Here is a 15,251-nt window from a genome sequence, read left to right as displayed (position 1 = left end):
ATATATACAATTACAACGCTTTACTTTCAGGTGCGATCATACCAGCACTAATGCACCGGATCCCATCAGAACTCCGCAGTTAAGCGTGCTTGGGCGAGAGCAGTACTAGGATGGGTGACCTCCTGGGAAGTCCTTGTGTTGCACCTCTTTTTGCCAAAATTTTGTGTTCTTTGCACCTCTTTTTGCCAAAATTTCGTGTTCTTTTTGTTAATTAGCGTAATTTTACGTCGTTTTTGAAAAATAAACTTCGATTGTATTTCATTTTTTTCGTTAATTAACGCAACCTAACTCTCTATTCTTTAATTAGCGTAATTTGACGTCTTTAATGAAAAATAAACTTAGAAATGCATATATACAATTACAACGCTTTACTTTCAGGTGCGATCATACCAGCACTAATGCACCGGATCCCATCAGAACTCCGCAGTTAAGCGTGCTTGGGCGAGAGTAGTACTAGGATGGGTGACCTCCTGGGAAGTCCTTGTGTTGCACCTCTTTTTGCCAAAATTTCGTGTTCTTTGCACCTCTTTTTGCCAAAATTTCGTGTTCTTTTTGTTAATTAGCGTAATTTTACGTCGTTTTTGAAAAATAAACTTCGATTGTATTTCATTTTTTTCGTTAATTAACGCAACCTAACACTCTATTCTTTAATTAGCGTAATTTGACGTCTTTAATGAAAAATAAACTTAGAAATGCATATATACAATTACAACGCTTTACTTTCAGGTGCGATCATACCAGCACTAATGCACCGGATCCCATCAGAACTCCGCAGTTAAGCGTGCTTGGGCGAGAGTAGTACTAGGATGGGTGACCTCCTGGGAAGTCCTTGTGTTGCACCTCTTTTTGCCAAAATTTCGTGTTCTTTGCACCTCTTTTTGCCAAAATTTCGTGTTCTTTTTGTTAATTAGCGTAATTTTACGTCGTTTTTGAAAAATAAACTTCGATTGTATTTCATTTTTTTCGTTAATTAACGCAACCTAACTCTCTATTCTTTAATTAGCGTAATTTGACGTCTTTAATGAAAAATAAACTTAGAAATGCATATATACAATTACAACGCTTTACTTTCAGGTGCGATTATACCAGCACTAATGCACCGGATCCCATCAGAACTCCGCAGTTAAGCGTGCTTGGACGAGAGTAGTACTAGGATGGGTGACCTCCTATGGGTGACCTCCTGGGAAGTCCTTGTGTTGCACCTCTTTTTGCCAAAATTTCGTGTTCTTTGCACCTCTTTTTGCCAAAATTTCGTGTTCTTTTTGTTAATTAGCGTAATTTTACGTCGTTTTTGAAAAATAAACTTCGATTGTATTTCATTTTTTTCGTTAATTAACGCAACCTAACTCTCTATTCTTTAATTAGCGTAATTTGACGTCTTTAATGAAAAATAAACTTAGAAATGCATATATACAATTACAACGCTTTACTTTCAGGTGCGATCATACCAGCACTAATGCACCGGATCCCATCAGAACTCCGCAGTTAAGCGTGCTTGGGCGAGAGTAGTACTAGGATGGGTGACCTCCTGGGAAGTCCTTGTGTTGCACCTCTTTTTGCCAAAATTTCGTGTTCTTTGCACCTCTTTTTGCCAAAATTTCGTGTTCTTTTTGTTAATTAGCGTAATTTTACGTCGTTTTTGAAAAATAAACTTCGATTGTATTTCATTTTTTTCGTTAATTAACGCAACCTAACTCTCTATTCTTTAATTAGCGTAATTTGACGTCTTTAATGAAAAATAAACTTAGAAATGCATATATACAATTACAACGCTTTACTTTCAGGTGCGATCATACCAGCACTAATGCACCGGATCCCATCAGAACTCCGCAGTTAAGCGTGCTTGGGCGAGAGTAGTACTAGGATGGGTGACCTCCTGGGAAGTCCTTGTGTTGCACCTCTTTTTGCCAAAATTTCGTGTTCTTTGCACCTCTTTTTGCCAAAATTTCGTGTTCTTTTTGTTAATTAGCGTAATTTTACGTCGTTTTTGAAAAATAAACTTCGATTGTATTTCATTTTTTTCGTTAATTAACGCAACCTAACTCTCTATTCTTTAATTAGCGTAATTTGACGTCTTTAATGAAAAATAAACTTAGAAATGCATATATACAATTACAACGCTTTACTTTCAGGTGCGATCATACCAGCACTAATGCACCGGATCCCATCAGAACTCCGCAGTTAAGCGTGCTTGGGCGAGAGTAGTACTAGGATGGGTGACCTCCTGGGAAGTCCTTGTGTTGCACCTCTTTTTGCCAAAATTTCGTGTTCTTTGCACCTCTTTTTGCCAAAATTTCGTGTTCTTTTTGTTAATTAGCGTAATTTTACGTCGTTTTTGAAAAATAAACTTCGATTGTATTTCATTTTTTTCGTTAATTAACGCAACCTAACACTCTATTCTTTAATTAGCGTAATTTGACGTCTTTAATGAAAAATAAACTTAGAAATGCATATATACAATTACAACGCTTTACTTTCAGGTGCGATCATACCAGCACTAATGCACCGGATCCCATCAGAACTCCGCAGTTAAGCGTGCTTGGGCGAGAGTAGTACTAGGATGGGTGACCTCCTGGGAAGTCCTTGTGTTGCACCTCTTTTTGCCAAAATTTCGTGTTCTTTGCACCTCTTTTTGCCAAAATTTCGTGTTCTTTTTGTTAATTAGCGTAATTTTACGTCGTTTTTGAAAAATAAACTTCGATTGTATTTCATTTTTTTCGTTAATTAACGCAACCTAACTCTCTATTCTTTAATTAGCGTAATTTGACGTCTTTAATGAAAAATAAACTTAGAAATGCATATATACAATTACAACGCTTTACTTTCAGGTGCGATCATACCAGCACTAATGCACCGGATCCCATCAGAACTCCGCAGTTAAGCGTGCTTGGACGAGAGTAGTACTAGGATGGGTGACCTCCTATGGGTGACTTCCTGGGAAGTCCTTGTGTTGCACCTCTTTTTGCCAAAATTTCGTGTTCTTTGCACCTCTTTTTGCCAATATTTCGTGTTCTTTTTGTTAATTAGCGTAATTTTACGTCGTTTTTGAAAAATAAACTTCGATTGTATTTCATTTTTTTCGTTAATTAACGCAACCTAACTCTCTATTCTTTAATTAGCGTAATTTGACGTCTTTAATGAAAAATAAACTTAGAAATGCATATATACAATTACAACGCTTTACTTTCAGGTGCGATCATACCAGCACTAATGCACCGGATCCCATCAGAACTCCGCAGTTAAGCGTGCTTGGGCGAGAGTAGTACTAGGATGGGTGACCTCCTGGGAAGTCCTTGTGTTGCACCTCTTTTTGCCAAAATTTCGTGTTCTTTGCACCTCTTTTTGCCAAAATTTCGTGTTCTTTTTGTTAATTAGCGTAATTTTACGTCGTTTTTGAAAAATAAACTTCGATTGTATTTCATTTTTTTCGTTAATTAACGCAACCTAACTCTCTATTCTTTAATTAGCGTAATTTGACGTCTTTAATGAAAAATAAACTTAGAAATGCATATATACAATTACAACGCTTTACTTTCAGGTGCGATCATACCAGCACTAATGCACCGGATCCCATCAGAACTCCGCAGTTAAGCGTGCTTGGGCGAGAGTAGTACTAGGATGGGTGACCTCCTGGGAAGTCCTTGTGTTGCACCTCTTTTTGCCAAAATTTCGTGTTCTTTGCACCTCTTTTTGCCAAAATTTCGTGTTCTTTTTGTTAATTAGCGTAATTTTACGTCGTTTTTGAAAAATAAACTTCGATTGTATTTCATTTTTTTCGTTAATTAACGCAACCTAACTCTCTATTCTTTAATTAGCGTAATTTGACGTCTTTAATGAAAAATAAACTTAGAAATGCATATATACAATTACAACGCTTTACTTTCAGGTGCGATCATACCAGCACTAATGCACCGGATCCCATCAGAACTCCGCAGTTAAGCGTGCTTGGGCGAGAGTAGTACTAGGATGGGTGACCTCCTGGGAAGTCCTTGTGTTGCACCTCTTTTTGCCAAAATTTCGTGTTCTTTGCACCTCTTTTTGCCAAAATTTCGTGTTCTTTTTGTTAATTAGCGTAACTTTACGTCGTTTTTGAAAAATAAACTTCGATTGTATTTCATTTTTTTCGTTAATTAACGCAACCTAACTCTCTATTCTTTAATTAGCGTAATTTGACGTCTTTAATGAAAAATAAACTTAGAAATGCATATATACAATTACAACGCTTTACTTTCAGGTGCGATCATACCAGCACTAATGCACCGGATCCCATCAGAACTCCGCAGTTAAGCGTGCTTGGGCGAGAGTAGTACTAGGATGGGTGACCTCCTGGGAAGTCCTTGTGTTGCACCTCTTTTTGCCAAAATTTCGTGTTCTTTGCACCTCTTTTTGCCAAAATTTCGTGTTCTTTTTGTTAATTAGCGTAATTTTACGTCGTTTTTGAAAAATAAACTTCGATTGTATTTCATTTTTTTCGTTAATTAACGCAACCTAACACTCTATTCTTTAATTAGCGTAATTTGACGTCTTTAATGAAAAATAAACTTAGAAATGCATATATACAATTACAACGCTTTACTTTCAGGTGCGATCATACCAGCACTAATGCACCGGATCCCATCAGAACTCCGCAGTTAAGCGTGCTTGGGCGAGAGTAGTACTAGGATGGGTGACCTCCTGGGAAGTCCTTGTGTTGCACCTCTTTTTGCCAAAATTTCGTGTTCTTTGCACCTCTTTTTGCCAAAATTTCGTGTTCTTTTTGTTAATTAGCGTAATTTTACGTCGTTTTTGAAAAATAAACTTCGATTGTATTTCATTTTTTTCGTTAATTAACGCAACCTAACTCTCTATTCTTTAATTAGCGTAATTTGACGTCTTTAATGAAAAATAAACTTAGAAATGCATATATACAATTACAACGCTTTACTTTCAGGTGCGATCATACCAGCACTAATGCACCGGATCCCATCAGAACTCCGCAGTTAAGCGTGCTTGGGCGAGAGTAGTACTAGGATGGGTGACCTCCTGGGAAGTCCTTGTGTTGCACCTCTTTTTGCCAAAATTTCGTGTTCTTTGCACCTCTTTTTGCCAAAATTTCGTGTTCTTTTTGTTAATTAGCGTAATTTTACGTCGTTTTTGAAAAATAAACTTCGATTGTATTTCATTTTTTTCGTTAATTAACGCAACCTAACTCTCTATTCTTTAATTAGCGTAATTTGACGTCTTTAATGAAAAATAAACTTAGAAATGCATATATACAATTACAACGCTTTACTTTCAGGTGCGATCATACCAGCACTAATGCACCGGATCCCATCAGAACTCCGCAGTTAAGCGTGCTTGGGCGAGAGTAGTACTAGGATGGGTGACCTCCTGGGAAGTCCTTGTGTTGCACCTCTTTTTGCCAAAATTTCGTGTTCTTTGCACCTCTTTTTGCCAAAATTTCGTGTTCTTTTTGTTAATTAGCGTAATTTTACGTCGTTTTTGAAAAATAAACTTCGATTGTATTTCATTTTTTTCGTTAATTAACGCAACCTAACACTCTATTCTTTAATTAGCGTAATTTGACGTCTTTAATGAAAAATAAACTTAGAAATGCATATATACAATTACAACGCTTTACTTTCAGGTGCGATCATACCAGCACTAATGCACCGGATCCCATCAGAACTCCGCAGTTAAGCGTGCTTGGGCGAGAGTAGTACTAGGATGGGTGACCTCCTGGGAAGTCCTTGTGTTGCACCTCTTTTTGCCAAAATTTCGTGTTCTTTGCACCTCTTTTTGCCAAAATTTCGTGTTCTTTTTGTTAATTAGCGTAATTTTACGTCGTTTTTGAAAAATAAACTTCGATTGTATTTCATTTTTTTCGTTAATTAACGCAACCTAACTCTCTATTCTTTAATTAGCGTAATTTGACGTCTTTAATGAAAAATAAACTTAGAAATGCATATATACAATTACAACGCTTTACTTTCAGGTGCGATCATACCAGCACTAATGCACCGGATCCCATCAGAACTCCGCAGTTAAGCGTGCTTGGGCGAGAGTAGTACTAGGATGGGTGACCTCCTGGGAAGTCCTTGTGTTGCACCTCTTTTTGCCAAAATTTCGTGTTCTTTGCACCTCTTTTTGCCAAAATTTCGTGTTCTTTTTGTTAATTAGCGTAATTTTACGTCGTTTTTGAAAAATAAACTTCGATTGTATTTCATTTTTTTCGTTAATTAACGCAACCTAACTCTCTATTCTTTAATTAGCGTAATTTGACGTCTTTAATGAAAAATAAACTTAGAAATGCATATATACAATTACAACGCTTTACTTTCAGGTGCGATCATACCAGCACTAATGCACCGGATCCCATCAGAACTCCGCAGTTAAGCGTGCTTGGGCGAGAGTAGTACTAGGATGGGTGACCTCCTGGGAAGTCCTTGTGTTGCACCTCTTTTTGCCAAAATTTCGTGTTCTTTGCACCTCTTTTTGCCAAAATTTCGTGTTCTTTTTGTTAATTAGCGTAATTTTACGTCGTTTTTGAAAAATAAACTTCGATTGTATTTCATTTTTTTCGTTAATTAACGCAACCTAACTCTCTATTCTTTAATTAGCGTAATTTGACGTCTTTAATGAAAAATAAACTTAGAAATGCATATATACAATTACAACGCTTTACTTTCAGGTGCGATCATACCAGCACTAATGCACCGGATCCCATCAGAACTCCGCAGTTAAGCGTGCTTGGGCGAGAGTAGTACTAGGATGGGTGACCTCCTGGGAAGTCCTTGTGTTGCACCTCTTTTTGCCAAAATTTCGTGTTCTTTGCACCTCTTTTTGCCAAAATTTCGTGTTCTTTTTGTTAATTAGCGTAATTTTACGTCGTTTTTGAAAAATAAACTTCGATTGTATTTCATTTTTTTCGTTAATTAACGCAACCTAACACTCTATTCTTTAATTAGCGTAATTTGACGTCTTTAATGAAAAATAAACTTAGAAATGCATATATACAATTACAACGCTTTACTTTCAGGTGCGATCATACCAGCACTAATGCACCGGATCCCATCAGAACTCCGCAGTTAAGCATGCTTGGGCGAGAGTAGTACTAGGATGGGTGACCTCCTGGGAAGTCCTTGTGTTGCACCTCTTTTTGCCAAAATTTCCTGTTCTTTGCACCTCTTTTTGCCAAAATTTCGTGTTCTTTTTGTTAATTAGCGTAATTTTACGTCGTTTTTGAAAAATAAACTTCGATTGTATTTCATTTTTTTCGTTAATTAACGCAACCTAACACTCTATTCTTTAATTAGCGTAATTTGACGTCTTTAATGAAAAATAAACTTAGAAATGCATATATACAATTACAACGCTTTACTTTCAGGTGCGATCATACCAGCACTAATGCACCGGATCCCATCAGAACTCCGCAGTTAAGCGTGCTTGGGCGAGAGTAGTACTAGGATGGGTGACCTCCTGGGAAGTCCTTGTGTTGCACCTCTTTTTGCCAAAATTTCGTGTTCTTTGCACCTCTTTTTGCCAAAATTTCGTGTTCTTTTTGTTAATTAGCGTAATTTTACGTCGTTTTTGAAAAATAAACTTCGATTGTATTTCATTTTTTTCGTTAATTAACGCAACCTAACTCTCTATTCTTTAATTAGCGTAATTTGACGTCTTTAATGAAAAATAAACTTAGAAATGCATATATACAATTACAACGCTTTACTTTCAGGTGCGATCATACCAGCACTAATGCACCGGATCCCATCAGAACTCCGCAGTTAAGCGTGCTTGGGCGAGAGTAGTACTAGGATGGGTGACCTCCTGGGAAGTCCTTGTGTTGCACCTCTTTTTGCCAAAATTTCGTGTTCTTTGCACCTCTTTTTGCCAAAATTTCGTGTTCTTTTTGTTAATTAGCGTAATTTTACGTCGTTTTTGAAAATAAACTTCGATTGTATTTCATTTTTTTCGTTAATTAACGCAACCTAACACTCTATTCTTTAATTAGCGTAATTTGACGTCTTTAATGAAAAATAAACTTAGAAATGCATATATACAATTACAACGCTTTACTTTCAGGTGCGATCATACCAGCACTAATGCACCGGATCCCATCAGAACTCCGCAGTTAAGCGTGCTTGGGCGAGAGTAGTACTAGGATGGGTGACCTCCTGGGAAGTCCTTGTGTTGCACCTCTTTTTGCCAAAATTTCGTGTTCTTTGCACCTCTTTTTGCCAAAATTTCGTGTTCTTTTTGTTAATTAGCGTAATTTTACGTCGTTTTTGAAAAATAAACTTCGATTGTATTTCATTTTTTTCGTTAATTAACGCAACCTAACACTCTATTCTTTAATTAGCGTAATTTGACGTCTTTAATGAAAAATAAACTTAGAAATGCATATATACAATTACAACGCTTTACTTTCAGGTGCGATCATACCAGCACTAATGCACCGGATCCCATCAGAACTCCGCAGTTAAGCGTGCTTGGGCGAGAGTAGTACTAGGATGGGTGACCTCCTGGGAAGTCCTTGTGTTGCACCTCTTTTTGCCAAAATTTCGTGTTCTTTGCACCTCTTTTTGCCAAAATTTCGTGTTCTTTTTGTTAATTAGCGTAATTTTACGTCGTTTTTGAAAAATAAACTTCGATTGTATTTCATTTTTTTCGTTAATTAACGCAACCTAACTCTCTATTCTTTAATTAGCGTAATTTGACGTCTTTAATGAAAAATAAACTTAGAAATGCATATATACAATTACAACGCTTTACTTTCAGGTGCGATCATACCAGCACTAATGCACCGGATCCCATCAGAACTCCGCAGTTAAGCGTGCTTGGGCGAGAGTAGTACTAGGATGGGTGACCTCCTGGGAAGTCCTTGTGTTGCACCTCTTTTTGCCAAAATTTCGTGTTCTTTGCACCTCTTTTTGCCAAAATTTCGTGTTCTTTTTGTTAATTAGCGTAATTTTACGTCGTTTTTGAAAAATAAACTTCGATTGTATTTCATTTTTTTCGTTAATTAACGCAACCTAACTCTCTATTCTTTAATTAGCGTAATTTGACGTCTTTAATGAAAAATAAACTTAGAAATGCATATATACAATTACAACGCTTTACTTTCAGGTGCGATCATACCAGCACTAATGCACCGGATCCCATCAGAACTCCGCAGTTAAGCGTGCTTGGGCGAGAGTAGTACTAGGATGGGTGACCTCCTGGGAAGTCCTTGTGTTGCACCTCTTTTTGCCAAAATTTCGTGTTCTTTGCACCTCTTTTTGCCAAAATTTCGTGTTCTTTTTGTTAATTAGCGTAATTTTACGTCGTTTTTGAAAAATAAACTTCGATTGTATTTCATTTTTTTCGTTAATTAACGCAACCTAACACTCTATTCTTTAATTAGCGTAATTTGACGTCTTTAATGAAAAATAAACTTAGAAATGCATATATACAATTACAACGCTTTACTTTCAGGTGCGATCATACCAGCACTAATGCACCAGATCCCATCAGAACTCCGCAGTTAAGCGTGCTTGGGCGAGAGTAGTACTAGGATGGGTGACCTCCTGGGAAGTCCTTGTGTTGCACCTCTTTTTGCCAAAATTTCGTGTTCTTTGCACCTCTTTTTGCCAAAATTTCGTGTTCTTTTTGTTAATTAGCGTAATTTTACGTCGTTTTTGAAAAATAAACTTCGATTGTATTTCATTTTTTTCGTTAATTAACGCAACCTAACTCTCTATTCTTTAATTAGCGTAATTTGACGTCTTTAATGAAAAATAAACTTAGAAATGCATATATACAATTACAACGCTTTACTTTCAGGTGCGATCATACCAGCACTAATGCACCGGATCCTATCAGAACTCCGCAGTTAAGCATGCTTGGGCGAGAGTAGTACTAGGATGGGTGACCTCCTGGGAAGTCCTTGTGTTGCACCTCTTTTTGCCAAAATTTCGTGTTCTTTGCACCTCTTTTTGCCAAAATTTCGTGTTCTTTTTGTTAATTCGCGTAATTTTACGTCGTTTTTGAAAAATAAACTTCGATTGTATTTCATTTTTTTCGTTAATTAACGCAACCTAACTCTCTATTCTTTAATTAGCGTAATTTGACGTCTTTAATGAAAAATAAACTTAGAAATGCATATATACAATTACAACGCTTTACTTTCAGGTGCGATCATACCAGCACTAATGCACCGGATCCCATCAGAACTCCGCAGTTAAGCGTGCTTGGGCGAGAGTAGTACTAGGATGGGTGACCTCCTGGGAAGTCCTTGTGTTGCACCTCTTTTTGCCAAAATTTCGTGTTCTTTGCACCTCTTTTTGCCAAAATTTCGTGTTCTTTTTGTTAATTAGCGTAATTTTACGTCGTTTTTGAAAAATAAACTTCGATTGTATTTCATTTTTTTCGTTAATTAACGCAACCTAACTCTCTATTCTTTAATTAGCGTAATTTGACGTCTTTAATGAAAAATAAACTTAGAAATGCATATATACAATTACAACGCTTTACTTTCAGGTGCGATCATACCAGCACTAATGCACCGGATCCCATCAGAACTCCGCAGTTAAGCGTGCTTGGGCGAGAGTAGTACTAGGATGGGTGACCTCCTGGGAAGTCCTTGTGTTGCACCTCTTTTTGCCAAAATTTCGTGTTCTTTGCACCTCTTTTTGCCAAAATTTCGTGTTCTTTTTGTTAATTAGCGTAATTTTACGTCGTTTTTGAAAATAAACTTCGATTGTATTTCATTTTTTTCGTTAATTAACGCAACCTAACACTCTATTCTTTAATTAGCGTAATTTGACGTCTTTAATGAAAAATAAACTTAGAAATGCATATATACAATTACAACGCTTTACTTTCAGGTGCGATCATACCAGCACTAATGCACCGGATCCCATCAGAACTCCGCAGTTAAGCGTGCTTGGGCGAGAGTAGTACTAGGATGGGTGACCTCCTGGGAAGTCCTTGTGTTGCACCTCTTTTTGCCAAAATTTCGTGTTCTTTGCACCTCTTTTTGCCAAAATTTCGTGTTCTTTTTGTTAATTAGCGTAATTTTACGTCGTTTTTGAAAAATAAACTTCGATTGTATTTCATTTTTTTCGTTAATTAACGCAACCTAACACTCTATTCTTTAATTAGCGTAATTTGACGTCTTTAATGAAAAATAAACTTAGAAATGCATATATACAATTACAACGCTTTACTTTCAGGTGCGATCATACCAGCACTAATGCACCGGATCCCATCAGAACTCCGCAGTTAAGCGTGCTTGGGCGAGAGTAGTACTAGGATGGGTGACCTCCTGGGAAGTCCTTGTGTTGCACCTCTTTTTGCCAAAATTTCGTGTTCTTTGCACCTCTTTTTGCCAAAATTTCGTGTTCTTTTTGTTAATTAGCGTAATTTTACGTCGTTTTTGAAAAATAAACTTCGATTGTATTTCATTTTTTTCGTTAATTAACGCAACCTAACTCTCTATTCTTTAATTAGCGTAATTTGACGTCTTTAATGAAAAATAAACTTAGAAATGCATATATACAATTACAACGCTTTACTTTCAGGTGCGATCATACCAGCACTAATGCACCGGATCCCATCAGAACTCCGCAGTTAAGCGTGCTTGGGCGAGAGTAGTACTAGGATGGGTGACCTCCTGGGAAGTCCTTGTGTTGCACCTCTTTTTGCCAAAATTTCGTGTTCTTTGCACCTCTTTTTGCCAAAATTTCGTGTTCTTTTTGTTAATTAGCGTAATTTTACGTCGTTTTTGAAAAATAAACTTCGATTGTATTTCATTTTTTTCGTTAATTAACGCAACCTAACTCTCTATTCTTTAATTAGCGTAATTTGACGTCTTTAATGAAAAATAAACTTAGAAATGCATATATACAATTACAACGCTTTACTTTCAGGTGCGATCATACCAGCACTAATGCACCGGATCCCATCAGAACTCCGCAGTTAAGCGTGCTTGGGCGAGAGTAGTACTAGGATGGGTGACCTCCTGGGAAGTCCTTGTGTTGCACCTCTTTTTGCCAAAATTTCGTGTTCTTTGCACCTCTTTTTGCCAAAATTTCGTGTTCTTTTTGTTAATTAGCGTAATTTTACGTCGTTTTTGAAAAATAAACTTCGATTGTATTTCATTTTTTTCGTTAATTAACGCAACCTAACACTCTATTCTTTAATTAGCGTAATTTGACGTCTTTAATGAAAAATAAACTTAGAAATGCATATATACAATTACAACGCTTTACTTTCAGGTGCGATCATACCAGCACTAATGCACCGGATCCCATCAGAACTCCGCAGTTAAGCGTGCTTGGGCGAGAGTAGTACTAGGATGGGTGACCTCCTGGGAAGTCCTTGTGTTGCACCTCTTTTTGCCAAAATTTCGTGTTCTTTGCACCTCTTTTTGCCAAAATTTCGTGTTCTTTTTGTTAATTAGCGTAATTTTACGTCGTTTTTGAAAAATAAACTTCGATTGTATTTCATTTTTTTCGTTAATTAACGCAACCTAACTCTCTATTCTTTAATTAGCGTAATTTGACGTCTTTAATGAAAAATAAACTTAGAAATGCATATATACAATTACAACGCTTTACTTTCAGGTGCGATCATACCAGCACTAATGCACCGGATCCCATCAGAACTCCGCAGTTAAGCGTGCTTGGGCGAGAGTAGTACTAGGATGGGTGACCTCCTGGGAAGTCCTTGTGTTGCACCTCTTTTTGCCAAAATTTCGTGTTCTTTGCACCTCTTTTTGCCAAAATTTCGTGTTCTTTTTGTTAATTAGCGTAATTTTACGTCGTTTTTGAAAAATAAACTTCGATTGTATTTCATTTTTTTCGTTAATTAACGCAACCTAACTCTCTATTCTTTAATTAGCGTAATTTGACGTCTTTAATGAAAAATAAACTTAGAAATGCATATATACAATTACAACGCTTTACTTTCAGGTGCGATCATACCAGCACTAATGCACCGGATCCCATCAGAACTCCGCAGTTAAGCGTGCTTGGGCGAGAGTAGTACTAGGATGGGTGACCTCCTGGGAAGTCCTTGTGTTGCACCTCTTTTTGCCAAAATTTCGTGTTCTTTGCACCTCTTTTTGCCAAAATTTCGTGTTCTTTTTGTTAATTAGCGTAATTTTACGTCGTTTTTGAAAAATAAACTTCGATTGTATTTCATTTTTTTCGTTAATTAACGCAACCTAACTCTCTATTCTTTAATTAGCGTAATTTGACGTCTTTAATGAAAAATAAACTTAGAAATGCATATATACAATTACAACGCTTTACTTTCAGGTGCGATCATACCAGCACTAATGCACCGGATCCCATCAGAACTCCGCAGTTAAGCGTGCTTGGGCGAGAGTAGTACTAGGATGGGTGACCTCCTGGGAAGTCCTTGTGTTGCACCTCTTTTTGCCAAAATTTCGTGTTCTTTGCACCTCTTTTTGCCAAAATTTCGTGTTCTTTTTGTTAATTAGCGTAATTTTACGTCGTTTTTGAAAAATAAACTTCGATTGTATTTCATTTTTTTCGTTAATTAACGCAACCTAACACTCTATTCTTTAATTAGCGTAATTTGACGTCTTTAATGAAAAATAAACTTAGAAATGCATATATACAATTACAACGCTTTACTTTCAGGTGCGATCATACCAGCACTAATGCACCAGATCCCATCAGAACTCCGCAGTTAAGCGTGCTTGGGCGAGAGTAGTACTAGGATGGGTGACCTCCTGGGAAGTCCTTGTGTTGCACCTCTTTTTGCCAAAATTTCGTGTTCTTTGCACCTCTTTTTGCCAAAATTTCGTGTTCTTTTTGTTAATTAGCGTAATTTTACGTCGTTTTTGAAAAATAAACTTCGATTGTATTTCATTTTTTTCGTTAATTAACGCAACCTAACTCTCTATTCTTTAATTAGCGTAATTTGACGTCTTTAATGAAAAATAAACTTAGAAATGCATATATACAATTACAACGCTTTACTTTCAGGTGCGATCATACCAGCACTAATGCACCGGATCCCATCAGAACTCCGCAGTTAAGCATGCTTGGGCGAGAGTAGTACTAGGATGGGTGACCTCCTGGGAAGTCCTTGTGTTGCACCTCTTTTTGCCAAAATTTCGTGTTCTTTGCACCTCTTTTTGCCAAAATTTCGTGTTCTTTTTGTTAATTCGCGTAATTTTACGTCGTTTTTGAAAAATAAACTTCGATTGTATTTCATTTTTTTCGTTAATTAACGCAACCTAACTCTCTATTCTTTAATTAGCGTAATTTGACGTCTTTAATGAAAAATAAACTTAGAAATGCATATATACAATTACAACGCTTTACTTTCAGGTGCGATCATACCAGCACTAATGCACCGGATCCCATCAGAACTCCGCAGTTAAGCGTGCTTGGGCGAGAGTAGTACTAGGATGGGTGACCTCCTGGGAAGTCCTTGTGTTGCACCTCTTTTTGCCAAAATTTCGTGTTCTTTGCACCTCTTTTTGCCAAAATTTCGTGTTCTTTTTGTTAATTAGCGTAATTTTACGTCGTTTTTGAAAAATAAACTTCGATTGTATTTCATTTTTTTCGTTAATTAACGCAACCTAACTCTCTATTCTTTAATTAGCGTAATTTGACGTCTTTAATGAAAAATAAACTTAGAAATGCATATATACAATTACAACGCTTTACTTTCAGGTGCGATCATACCAGCACTAATGCACCGGATCCCATCAGAACTCCGCAGTTAAGCGTGCTTGGGCGAGAGTAGTACTAGGATGGGTGACCTCCTGGGAAGTCCTTGTGTTGCACCTCTTTTTGCCAAAATTTCGTGTTCTTTGCACCTCTTTTTGCCAAAATTTCGTGTTCTTTTTGTTAATTAGCGTAATTTTACGTCGTTTTTGAAAATAAACTTCGATTGTATTTCATTTTTTTCGTTAATTAACGCAACCTAACACTCTATTCTTTAATTAGCGTAATTTGACGTCTTTAATGAAAAATAAACTTAGAAATGCATATATACAATTACAACGCTTTACTTTCAGGTGCGATCATACCAGCACTAATGCACCGGATCCCATCAGAACTCCGCAGTTAAGCGTGCTTGGGCGAGAGTAGTACTAGGATGGGTGACCTCCTGGGAAGTCCTTGTGTTGCACCTCTTTTTGCCAAAATTTCGTGTTCTTTGCACCTCTTTTTGCCAAAATTTCGTGTTCTTTTTGTTAATTAGCGTAATTTTACGTCGTTTTTGAAAAATAAACTTCGATTGTATTTCAT

At 36.8% G+C, this 15,251-nt stretch overlaps 42 non-coding genes and 2 pseudogenes across 42 annotated transcripts; all 44 read left to right on the top strand.

The window, feature by feature from the left end:
* Window positions 1-28: 28 nt before the first annotated feature.
* On the top strand, window positions 29-147 carry LOC146928175 (5S ribosomal RNA). The gene has a single exon (XR_015008832.1). It is a non-coding gene; the product is annotated as a 5S ribosomal RNA (ribosomal RNA).
* A 229-nt stretch (window positions 148-376) lies between these two features.
* LOC146928174 (5S ribosomal RNA) lies at window positions 377-495 on the top strand. The gene has a single exon (XR_015009550.1). It is a non-coding gene; the product is annotated as a 5S ribosomal RNA (ribosomal RNA).
* A 229-nt stretch (window positions 496-724) lies between these two features.
* LOC146928173 (5S ribosomal RNA) lies at window positions 725-843 on the top strand. The gene has a single exon (XR_015009549.1). It is a non-coding gene; the product is annotated as a 5S ribosomal RNA (ribosomal RNA).
* Window positions 844-1,072: 229 nt separating this feature from the next.
* LOC146928172 (5S ribosomal RNA) lies at window positions 1,073-1,205 on the top strand (annotated as a pseudogene).
* A 229-nt stretch (window positions 1,206-1,434) lies between these two features.
* LOC146928171 (5S ribosomal RNA) lies at window positions 1,435-1,553 on the top strand. Its single transcript, XR_015009547.1, has one exon. It is a non-coding gene; the product is annotated as a 5S ribosomal RNA (ribosomal RNA).
* A 229-nt stretch (window positions 1,554-1,782) lies between these two features.
* LOC146928170 (5S ribosomal RNA) lies at window positions 1,783-1,901 on the top strand. Its single transcript, XR_015009546.1, has one exon. It is a non-coding gene; the product is annotated as a 5S ribosomal RNA (ribosomal RNA).
* A 229-nt stretch (window positions 1,902-2,130) lies between these two features.
* On the top strand, window positions 2,131-2,249 carry LOC146928169 (5S ribosomal RNA). Its single transcript, XR_015009545.1, has one exon. It is a non-coding gene; the product is annotated as a 5S ribosomal RNA (ribosomal RNA).
* A 229-nt stretch (window positions 2,250-2,478) lies between these two features.
* On the top strand, window positions 2,479-2,597 carry LOC146928168 (5S ribosomal RNA). Its single transcript, XR_015009544.1, has one exon. It is a non-coding gene; the product is annotated as a 5S ribosomal RNA (ribosomal RNA).
* A 229-nt stretch (window positions 2,598-2,826) lies between these two features.
* LOC146928167 (5S ribosomal RNA) lies at window positions 2,827-2,959 on the top strand (annotated as a pseudogene).
* Window positions 2,960-3,188: 229 nt separating this feature from the next.
* On the top strand, window positions 3,189-3,307 carry LOC146928166 (5S ribosomal RNA). The gene has a single exon (XR_015009543.1). It is a non-coding gene; the product is annotated as a 5S ribosomal RNA (ribosomal RNA).
* A 229-nt stretch (window positions 3,308-3,536) lies between these two features.
* Window positions 3,537-3,655, top strand: LOC146928165 (5S ribosomal RNA). Its single transcript, XR_015009542.1, has one exon. It is a non-coding gene; the product is annotated as a 5S ribosomal RNA (ribosomal RNA).
* Window positions 3,656-3,884: 229 nt separating this feature from the next.
* LOC146928164 (5S ribosomal RNA) lies at window positions 3,885-4,003 on the top strand. The gene has a single exon (XR_015009541.1). It is a non-coding gene; the product is annotated as a 5S ribosomal RNA (ribosomal RNA).
* Window positions 4,004-4,232: 229 nt separating this feature from the next.
* On the top strand, window positions 4,233-4,351 carry LOC146928163 (5S ribosomal RNA). The gene has a single exon (XR_015009540.1). It is a non-coding gene; the product is annotated as a 5S ribosomal RNA (ribosomal RNA).
* A 229-nt stretch (window positions 4,352-4,580) lies between these two features.
* LOC146928162 (5S ribosomal RNA) lies at window positions 4,581-4,699 on the top strand. The gene has a single exon (XR_015009539.1). It is a non-coding gene; the product is annotated as a 5S ribosomal RNA (ribosomal RNA).
* Window positions 4,700-4,928: 229 nt separating this feature from the next.
* Window positions 4,929-5,047, top strand: LOC146928161 (5S ribosomal RNA). Its single transcript, XR_015009538.1, has one exon. It is a non-coding gene; the product is annotated as a 5S ribosomal RNA (ribosomal RNA).
* Window positions 5,048-5,276: 229 nt separating this feature from the next.
* LOC146928160 (5S ribosomal RNA) lies at window positions 5,277-5,395 on the top strand. The gene has a single exon (XR_015009536.1). It is a non-coding gene; the product is annotated as a 5S ribosomal RNA (ribosomal RNA).
* A 229-nt stretch (window positions 5,396-5,624) lies between these two features.
* Window positions 5,625-5,743, top strand: LOC146928159 (5S ribosomal RNA). Its single transcript, XR_015009535.1, has one exon. It is a non-coding gene; the product is annotated as a 5S ribosomal RNA (ribosomal RNA).
* Window positions 5,744-5,972: 229 nt separating this feature from the next.
* LOC146928158 (5S ribosomal RNA) lies at window positions 5,973-6,091 on the top strand. The gene has a single exon (XR_015009534.1). It is a non-coding gene; the product is annotated as a 5S ribosomal RNA (ribosomal RNA).
* A 229-nt stretch (window positions 6,092-6,320) lies between these two features.
* On the top strand, window positions 6,321-6,439 carry LOC146928157 (5S ribosomal RNA). The gene has a single exon (XR_015009533.1). It is a non-coding gene; the product is annotated as a 5S ribosomal RNA (ribosomal RNA).
* Window positions 6,440-6,668: 229 nt separating this feature from the next.
* On the top strand, window positions 6,669-6,787 carry LOC146928156 (5S ribosomal RNA). The gene has a single exon (XR_015009532.1). It is a non-coding gene; the product is annotated as a 5S ribosomal RNA (ribosomal RNA).
* A 229-nt stretch (window positions 6,788-7,016) lies between these two features.
* LOC146928155 (5S ribosomal RNA) lies at window positions 7,017-7,135 on the top strand. The gene has a single exon (XR_015008899.1). It is a non-coding gene; the product is annotated as a 5S ribosomal RNA (ribosomal RNA).
* A 229-nt stretch (window positions 7,136-7,364) lies between these two features.
* LOC146928154 (5S ribosomal RNA) lies at window positions 7,365-7,483 on the top strand. The gene has a single exon (XR_015009530.1). It is a non-coding gene; the product is annotated as a 5S ribosomal RNA (ribosomal RNA).
* Window positions 7,484-7,712: 229 nt separating this feature from the next.
* LOC146928153 (5S ribosomal RNA) lies at window positions 7,713-7,831 on the top strand. Its single transcript, XR_015009529.1, has one exon. It is a non-coding gene; the product is annotated as a 5S ribosomal RNA (ribosomal RNA).
* A 228-nt stretch (window positions 7,832-8,059) lies between these two features.
* On the top strand, window positions 8,060-8,178 carry LOC146928152 (5S ribosomal RNA). The gene has a single exon (XR_015009528.1). It is a non-coding gene; the product is annotated as a 5S ribosomal RNA (ribosomal RNA).
* A 229-nt stretch (window positions 8,179-8,407) lies between these two features.
* On the top strand, window positions 8,408-8,526 carry LOC146928151 (5S ribosomal RNA). Its single transcript, XR_015009527.1, has one exon. It is a non-coding gene; the product is annotated as a 5S ribosomal RNA (ribosomal RNA).
* A 229-nt stretch (window positions 8,527-8,755) lies between these two features.
* Window positions 8,756-8,874, top strand: LOC146928150 (5S ribosomal RNA). Its single transcript, XR_015009526.1, has one exon. It is a non-coding gene; the product is annotated as a 5S ribosomal RNA (ribosomal RNA).
* Window positions 8,875-9,103: 229 nt separating this feature from the next.
* On the top strand, window positions 9,104-9,222 carry LOC146928149 (5S ribosomal RNA). Its single transcript, XR_015009524.1, has one exon. It is a non-coding gene; the product is annotated as a 5S ribosomal RNA (ribosomal RNA).
* A 229-nt stretch (window positions 9,223-9,451) lies between these two features.
* Window positions 9,452-9,570, top strand: LOC146928148 (5S ribosomal RNA). Its single transcript, XR_015008905.1, has one exon. It is a non-coding gene; the product is annotated as a 5S ribosomal RNA (ribosomal RNA).
* A 229-nt stretch (window positions 9,571-9,799) lies between these two features.
* Window positions 9,800-9,918, top strand: LOC146928147 (5S ribosomal RNA). Its single transcript, XR_015008978.1, has one exon. It is a non-coding gene; the product is annotated as a 5S ribosomal RNA (ribosomal RNA).
* A 229-nt stretch (window positions 9,919-10,147) lies between these two features.
* LOC146928146 (5S ribosomal RNA) lies at window positions 10,148-10,266 on the top strand. The gene has a single exon (XR_015009523.1). It is a non-coding gene; the product is annotated as a 5S ribosomal RNA (ribosomal RNA).
* Window positions 10,267-10,495: 229 nt separating this feature from the next.
* LOC146928145 (5S ribosomal RNA) lies at window positions 10,496-10,614 on the top strand. Its single transcript, XR_015009522.1, has one exon. It is a non-coding gene; the product is annotated as a 5S ribosomal RNA (ribosomal RNA).
* A 228-nt stretch (window positions 10,615-10,842) lies between these two features.
* Window positions 10,843-10,961, top strand: LOC146928144 (5S ribosomal RNA). The gene has a single exon (XR_015009521.1). It is a non-coding gene; the product is annotated as a 5S ribosomal RNA (ribosomal RNA).
* Window positions 10,962-11,190: 229 nt separating this feature from the next.
* Window positions 11,191-11,309, top strand: LOC146928143 (5S ribosomal RNA). The gene has a single exon (XR_015009520.1). It is a non-coding gene; the product is annotated as a 5S ribosomal RNA (ribosomal RNA).
* Window positions 11,310-11,538: 229 nt separating this feature from the next.
* Window positions 11,539-11,657, top strand: LOC146928142 (5S ribosomal RNA). Its single transcript, XR_015009519.1, has one exon. It is a non-coding gene; the product is annotated as a 5S ribosomal RNA (ribosomal RNA).
* A 229-nt stretch (window positions 11,658-11,886) lies between these two features.
* On the top strand, window positions 11,887-12,005 carry LOC146928141 (5S ribosomal RNA). Its single transcript, XR_015009518.1, has one exon. It is a non-coding gene; the product is annotated as a 5S ribosomal RNA (ribosomal RNA).
* Window positions 12,006-12,234: 229 nt separating this feature from the next.
* Window positions 12,235-12,353, top strand: LOC146928140 (5S ribosomal RNA). Its single transcript, XR_015009517.1, has one exon. It is a non-coding gene; the product is annotated as a 5S ribosomal RNA (ribosomal RNA).
* A 229-nt stretch (window positions 12,354-12,582) lies between these two features.
* Window positions 12,583-12,701, top strand: LOC146928139 (5S ribosomal RNA). The gene has a single exon (XR_015009516.1). It is a non-coding gene; the product is annotated as a 5S ribosomal RNA (ribosomal RNA).
* A 229-nt stretch (window positions 12,702-12,930) lies between these two features.
* Window positions 12,931-13,049, top strand: LOC146928138 (5S ribosomal RNA). Its single transcript, XR_015009515.1, has one exon. It is a non-coding gene; the product is annotated as a 5S ribosomal RNA (ribosomal RNA).
* A 229-nt stretch (window positions 13,050-13,278) lies between these two features.
* On the top strand, window positions 13,279-13,397 carry LOC146928137 (5S ribosomal RNA). The gene has a single exon (XR_015009513.1). It is a non-coding gene; the product is annotated as a 5S ribosomal RNA (ribosomal RNA).
* Window positions 13,398-13,626: 229 nt separating this feature from the next.
* On the top strand, window positions 13,627-13,745 carry LOC146928136 (5S ribosomal RNA). Its single transcript, XR_015008903.1, has one exon. It is a non-coding gene; the product is annotated as a 5S ribosomal RNA (ribosomal RNA).
* Window positions 13,746-13,974: 229 nt separating this feature from the next.
* On the top strand, window positions 13,975-14,093 carry LOC146928135 (5S ribosomal RNA). Its single transcript, XR_015008898.1, has one exon. It is a non-coding gene; the product is annotated as a 5S ribosomal RNA (ribosomal RNA).
* Window positions 14,094-14,322: 229 nt separating this feature from the next.
* LOC146928134 (5S ribosomal RNA) lies at window positions 14,323-14,441 on the top strand. The gene has a single exon (XR_015009512.1). It is a non-coding gene; the product is annotated as a 5S ribosomal RNA (ribosomal RNA).
* Window positions 14,442-14,670: 229 nt separating this feature from the next.
* Window positions 14,671-14,789, top strand: LOC146928133 (5S ribosomal RNA). The gene has a single exon (XR_015009511.1). It is a non-coding gene; the product is annotated as a 5S ribosomal RNA (ribosomal RNA).
* Window positions 14,790-15,017: 228 nt separating this feature from the next.
* On the top strand, window positions 15,018-15,136 carry LOC146928132 (5S ribosomal RNA). Its single transcript, XR_015009510.1, has one exon. It is a non-coding gene; the product is annotated as a 5S ribosomal RNA (ribosomal RNA).
* Window positions 15,137-15,251: the final 115 nt, after the last annotated feature.

This window comes from Medicago sativa, chromosome 4 (genome assembly GCF_051527215.1).
Source record: "Medicago sativa cultivar Bolivia chromosome 4, Bolivia_mono, whole genome shotgun sequence".
In the NCBI taxonomy this organism is placed as follows: domain Eukaryota; kingdom Viridiplantae; phylum Streptophyta; class Magnoliopsida; order Fabales; family Fabaceae; genus Medicago; species Medicago sativa.
Note: the sequence above shows the minus strand (reverse complement) of the source record. Positions and strands in the feature narration are given on the sequence as shown.